Source organism: Opisthorchis viverrini (assembly GCF_000715545.1).
Source record: "Opisthorchis viverrini unplaced genomic scaffold opera_v5_588, whole genome shotgun sequence".
NCBI classification, from domain to species: Eukaryota; Metazoa; Platyhelminthes; class Trematoda; order Opisthorchiida; family Opisthorchiidae; genus Opisthorchis; species Opisthorchis viverrini.
In genome coordinates, this window is record NW_008752252.1 from 83,498 (window position 1) to 89,931 (window position 6,434).

Consider the following 6,434-nt stretch of genomic DNA (forward strand, 5'->3'; position numbering starts at 1 on the left):
TCTGTTACTTGAGTGAACAAGTTTTCTTCGATCGTGTCCTAGCGGCCGTCCGTGGTGTGAATGGCTTACCGAAACGCAACCATACCACTGTGTCAATTGTGAAGGCTGTCGGTACCGGTAGTAAAACCAAACAGGGAATGGATCGGGACGCTGTTGTTCTACATGAACAGGGTACAACGGAGGTCATCAGAAGAATTCTAAACACGGCTTACGCAAGGGTGGTTTTCCAGAGGGAGAACACTGCGCTCTGCACTGGTGCAACTGTAGGTTCGCCTTCCGGTAAGCAGAACCAGGGACTGTGTCTACAAAATTAAGTGTAGTGACTGCATTAAGGTCCATATTGGACAGACGACCAGGGAACTTCACACCAGAATCGGACAGCATGGTAGGAAAATAAATAAGCCGTCGAGAAACGCAGATGAATATCAAGCGTTACTCAAAAGACTCGGCAATTGCGGAGCACGCACTGGACACGAGACACAAAATGGATTAAAAATGTTGAGGTTTTGGGGCGAGGACTACAGTCCACTTCACACAGACTGAAAACCGAGGCGGTAGAAATTGCCAAGCATCCCAGTGTTAACAGAACAGAAGACGAGGACCTGGCAAGCGTGTTGGGAATGGTTTTGGAACAGTCGAGCTGACGTGTCGGTGTGTGGCCATCGAAGAAAGAGTAGCCATTGTGTGAATTCCACTTGACCTCAACTTTCCTCAAACTAAATTGTCGAAGCACTCACAATCCCACATAAACCAAGGAAAATCTACCAGTGGCACCCGAGGTGAATCACCAATTGATGCACCTTGAAGTGGAAAGTTTAGGAATCAGGCCCGATCAGAATGAATTTTTGACTTCTCCAATTGACCAAAGCAAGATTTTGACAACCACACTAACCAACAAGAGTCGCTAATTGACACTCAACACTGATCTAGTGTGATAATCTGAAGAGGACTGACTTACTGATTGGTCCCCCGCCTGTCTTACAACCTGGCCACTTGGCCTGATGAAGCTTTTGTGTCAGAGGCAAAACGTTGCCCAAATAAAACCTAACGATTGTTCATCGAGCTCTTCTGAAACGATGACTTCTCAATAGGTTCCGAACCGCTTCTAATTGATTGAAAACAGCTTGGTCAACAGGTTGTTCACCACTGAACCAGCAAACACACGTCGGGAACATGGTAGGAAGATTTTTAAGCTCAACGAGAACACGTTAGTTAGGCGAAATATTCTCTCATTTCGGCTAGTAGAATAACCTTCCCCTGACGGTTTTCCACGCTCCTTCTAGAACCCAATTCAAAGCATTATTAGACGCTAATTTATTTGAGCCGTCGTGCTAGCGATCATACTGCCCCCCGCTGAGAACTAAAAGAAGAGCGCTAAAGCCTTTCTTCACTTGCGCCCTTCAGGTGAACGACAGCCACTGGACTGGGTGCCGAAACTTGTTTCATTTCCGCACTGGTTCCGCACCCGGGTGCAGAAGTCTGCGGAAACTGTGCGGAAATGTCCGCACCCGGATGCAGACATTCTGCAGAAATTTCTGCACCGGTGCTAACTGGGTTCTCGCAGATGCGAAAATGTAGACTGGACTGAATGGGGACTTAGCCCCCATACTTAAACAATGCGAGTGAGATTCATCCGAAGCAGGATCCTGACAAAGCGAACCGTTTCTAATTGATTGAAAACAGCTTGGTCAACAGGTTGTTCACCACTGAACCAGCAAACACACGTCGGGAACATGGTAGGAAGATTTTTAAGCTCAACGAGAACACGTTAGTTAGGCGAAATATTCTCTCATTTCGGCTAGTAGAATAACCTTCCCCTGACGGTTTTCCACGCTCCTTCTAGAACCCAATTCAAAGCATTATTAGACGCTAATTTATTTGAGCCGTCGTGCTAGCGATCATACTGCCCCCCGCTGAGAACTAAAAGAAGAGCGCTAAAGCCTTTCTTCACTTGCGCCCTTCAGGTGAACGACAGCCACTGGACTGGGTGCCGAAACTTGTTTCATTTCCGCACTGGTTCCGCACCCGGGTGCAGAAGTCTGCGGAAACTGTGCGGAAATGTCCGCACCCGGATGCAGACATTCTGCAGAAATTTCTGCACCGGTGCTAACTGGGTTCTCGCAGATGCGAAAATGTAGACTGGACTGAATGGGGACTTAGCCCCCATACTTAAACAATGCGAGTGAGATTCATCCGAAGCAGGATCCTGACAAAGCTTGGATTCCACGGTCGGCACCTGGCTGAAGCAGTTTTTCGCCATTATCAGTACTTACCAAGTGCAACCCACGTCGATTATGTACTTGGGCCTCAGACGCGTTAAGCCTGCCAACATGTGCATTTAAACCTCCGGCAACGATAACTAACGGTAGCTTTTAGTGCGCGACAATAGGGCATTTTAGGCTTGATACAACTGGTCTTCGATGGGATCAGAGTCAGATACGACGAACGACCAACGATAAATTTCCTGCTTGTAAACTCTCTCGAGGACGTTGCCAGGCAAACTGCACAGAGTTGACTATCGGCAGATATCCAGTCAAGCAAGGAAACAACATTCCGATAACCTAGGACGATGCCGACCCCTACTCGTCATGCCGTGGGGGCCTCTGAATCTCCAAAGGTATGCGACGAAAGCGAGTGAAGGGTTTGGACAGATACCTCAACCACTTTGCTCGTATTTTGAATTCTGATGCAACACAAATGTCAAGCGAGTCCAGTGTAAAGGCAAGAGTTGTTTGTTGTCTTGGTCGCTTCAGAGTGCGAAATTTGAACGCATCCTGATGAATCTGGTATCAGGGCTTGGAGATTGATTTCGAGCTGCCTGAGATGTCACTTCCAAATGGCGCACATATGTTGCAGGCCGAATGGAGCCATCAGTCTTAACTGATGGGCCTACAAAGAGTGGGGGTGGAAAAGAAAAGGAGAAAGAAGTTGGGCTCCAACAGTAGCCTGCTTTCGCGTACCAACCCTGCTGCATGCGGCGGGTAAGGCGGCTCGAATGGTGGCACCACGCGACAACCGGTGTGGTAGGTGTTTATTTGTGTGTGCAATTCATAGTTGTACATATGCAAGGATACTGTAATGGCACCCAGACTTGGACCGGAGGAGGATTAGGGTCCTCAGTCAGAGCCTTTGGCTCCAAGGCCTGACCTCAGGTCATCGCCTTTTGGAGGGAGATGCAGGTACACTACTATTTTTAAGGAACAAGTTTCCTCACGTGTTCCAACCCCTGTCCCATAGGACTAGCAGACTGACGGTCTGACCTCTAAGCATTGACCACCCTGATGTGAAAAACTGCGAGGTTCACATGGTCGGATCCATGTGTAGCTGGATGGGTCACCAAGACACACAAACGGTCACGCGGTAAGGTCCAGTCCCTCCGTTATCGGTCGAAATGCATAGGTAGCGTTCAAGATGGCTCAGTGATTAAGGCGCGGATTTGCTGAACAGAGGGCCTGTGCTCCGAATCCAAACACTACATCTCGAATGCTCCAGTCTAGAATTGGTTAATATGGCAGCACCTCAGTCCTCGTGCTTCCTTCCGGTAGCATAGCATCTAGGCACCGAAAAGGTGTTACACCTGAATGATTATTCTCTTATCGGTCACGAAGCGTCTCCTGTACGGGTTCAGTTTTACCTTGCCTCAGATGACGGGATGTGTTTGCGGTCGGAATGAATCTCACCCGGGCCTTCAGAAAAGCCACATCCTTCCTATGCTTACAAGAGGCTGGCCGTTTTGTACCGCGGGTGGAGGTCCCGGCATCCTGTGTAGTCTTGTTTGTATCGCCGGATTGATTATTAACTTTCGATATCAAACCAATAGATGAGCCTTGGTGACGTGGATGCTGATATATCTGTTCGATTTCATGGCTCACGGATTTCTCAATGACCATGTGTTTTGCGTTGACATGAAACGTAGAGCGAAAAGCAGCGACAGACAGGTGTGTGATCGGAGTCCCCGCCGGTAGTCTAGAGGGGATCGAGTTGGCCCAAGTGGTTAGAGCGCGAATTTATTGGTCGGAAGGTCCGTGGTTCGAACCCAACCTCTGCCTTTCGACTTCCCCTGTCTAGGCTTGGGAAACCTGGCAGTAACCCAGCCCTCGTGCAACCTTCGAATGGCATGGCAGCTAGGCACCAAAAGCGTGTTACAGCTGAACAGTTATTATTAATATTAGTCCAGATTGCACCGGGCAATAATCAGTTATCGCCAACGATATCTGGTAGAAATGTGGTCTATTTGGGTTCGAAGCTGCTTCGTTCGTGGGCACCACGTAATCAAACAATCTCCGCTGTTCGGAAACCCGTGTTGAAAAAGAACAATCTGAGATCGGAACACATCTACAGCACGCGCTCTCTGCTGTCCCGTGTGCCTCGTATCTAACTTGAAACGACCACCGAATTGGACCTTAGCAGGACTGAGTCTACTTACCCGTGCCTTTATGCCATAAGCGCCTGCAAAGCTGTATGAGCATTCAGTCAGTGACAAGCCCGTAAAAGAACCCGTAAAAGGCGCCATTGAAACTGCCTTTGGAGGATTCATCACTACAGTCATTCGGGGAACGATTGACCTCTTGAGATTCTTTCACAGACGTTTTCAGCGGGGAGTAGGGTTTTCTTGGTGGACTTTGAACATAGCCAGTGACTCAGTAGTCTTGGCTGCTGGGGCCAGTCCAAGCTCGCGGGTGATGCTACTGCGCATAGCGGATGCGGCAGAGGGAGTTATTGGCGTTCACTTGGTAACCTACTTTCGGTCGAAATTTGAGTGTGCTACCAGTGAAAGGAAGAAGGCCTTCGCTGCGGAGTTGTTTATTAGAAAACGCCAACTCAACAACTACAAACTATTGGGCAAGGGAGCAAAACTCATGAACATTGTTTACAAAACTGAATGTCAATCTTCTACCTGAAACATCATCATCATCAACATCAAAGACAGCAAAATCAGTTTTGGCACTGATGCTTCACTGCCGTAAAACCATAAGGTTTATCTGGATGAATATATACATATATAAATATATAATTGTATCAAAATCCCTATAGCAAAGAGAAGAGAAAAAGAGTGGGTGAGGGATGGGACCTAGTGCTGCCCTATGTCAAGCATACTGAGATGCCTACAACTGCAAACGCTCAATCAGACAATCTGGAAAGAAACTGACAGCACGAACGACATTGATATCGATTAGCCGGCATTTCTTGCAACCTGTCCAGCCAAGCACAGACAGGGTCAGGGAGAGCCCCTCCTGGGAGGCTTAAAACACCACCAGCACCCAAACTCTTGGGGATCTCTTTGATGCGATTAGCCGGTCTTGCAACCTGTCCAGCCAAGCACAGACAGGGTCAGGGAGAGCCCCTCCTGGGAGGCTTAAAACACCACCAGCACCCAACCAAACGGGGATCTCTTTGATGCCTTTGTGCCAAGTCATGTACTGTCCACCTCGCGGTTTGCGCCATCCTGAAGGAGGCACGGAGAACAACACTCGTCTCGGTAGACGGTGTTTCGGCATTCGTAGTGCATGACCGAGCCATCGCAGTCGATGATGCTGGATGTTTTCCCGGATTGAGGTGCCTGCAGCACAACCGAATACCCGTTTTCTAATCGCCTCGTTACTGAAACGCTGACGCCATCCACAACCAGCCACGCTTCTGAGACATCGGTGGTCGAAAACCTGAAGACGCCTCACATAATCTGTCCGCCGAGGCCATATCTCGCACCCATACAACAACACAGCCCTTACTTTAGCCTGGTACACACGACCCTTAAGATCTAGTGATATGCCTTTTTGACGCCACGAGTGACGCAAATTAGCAAACGTGATTCGAGCCTTTGAGATTCTTGCACTGACTTCATCAGACACTTCCGTCAGAGCTAATACAACTACCGAGGTATGTAAAGTTTTCCACAATCCCCAGTGGTTCTCTTTGAATTGTAAGGGGTATGTTGGCAGATGGCACGTTCCGAGGCGGGACTTTGCACTTTGAAGGTGCTGGGCGCATGCCAAAAGATGGTATATTCAACAGAGTTTGTGCTTCGCTATGGTCTTCAAAGATGAGGGCGATGTCATCTGCGTACTCCAGATCGACAAGGCTCTTGCCAGAAACAATTTGAACACCGGCATTTTGAAAACCGTCCAGTGTTCGCCTCGTTATTTCATCGATGACGAAGTTGAACAAGAATGGGGATAGTGGACATCCTTGTCTGACGCCACTTTTTGTAGGAGAGCTTTTGGAGAGCTCACCATACACCCTCACCCGCCCAGAAGTATGTCAATATAGGGATCGGATGATGTTTACAAACTTCTGGATCATACCCTGTTGAGCAAATGCAGTTAACAGCACTGATCGATCAACAGAATCGAACGCACCCTTGAAGTCAAGGAATACCAGGATTGTGGGTCGTCTGTACATGGGGCGTTGCTCCAACACCTGACGGAGTGTGAAGA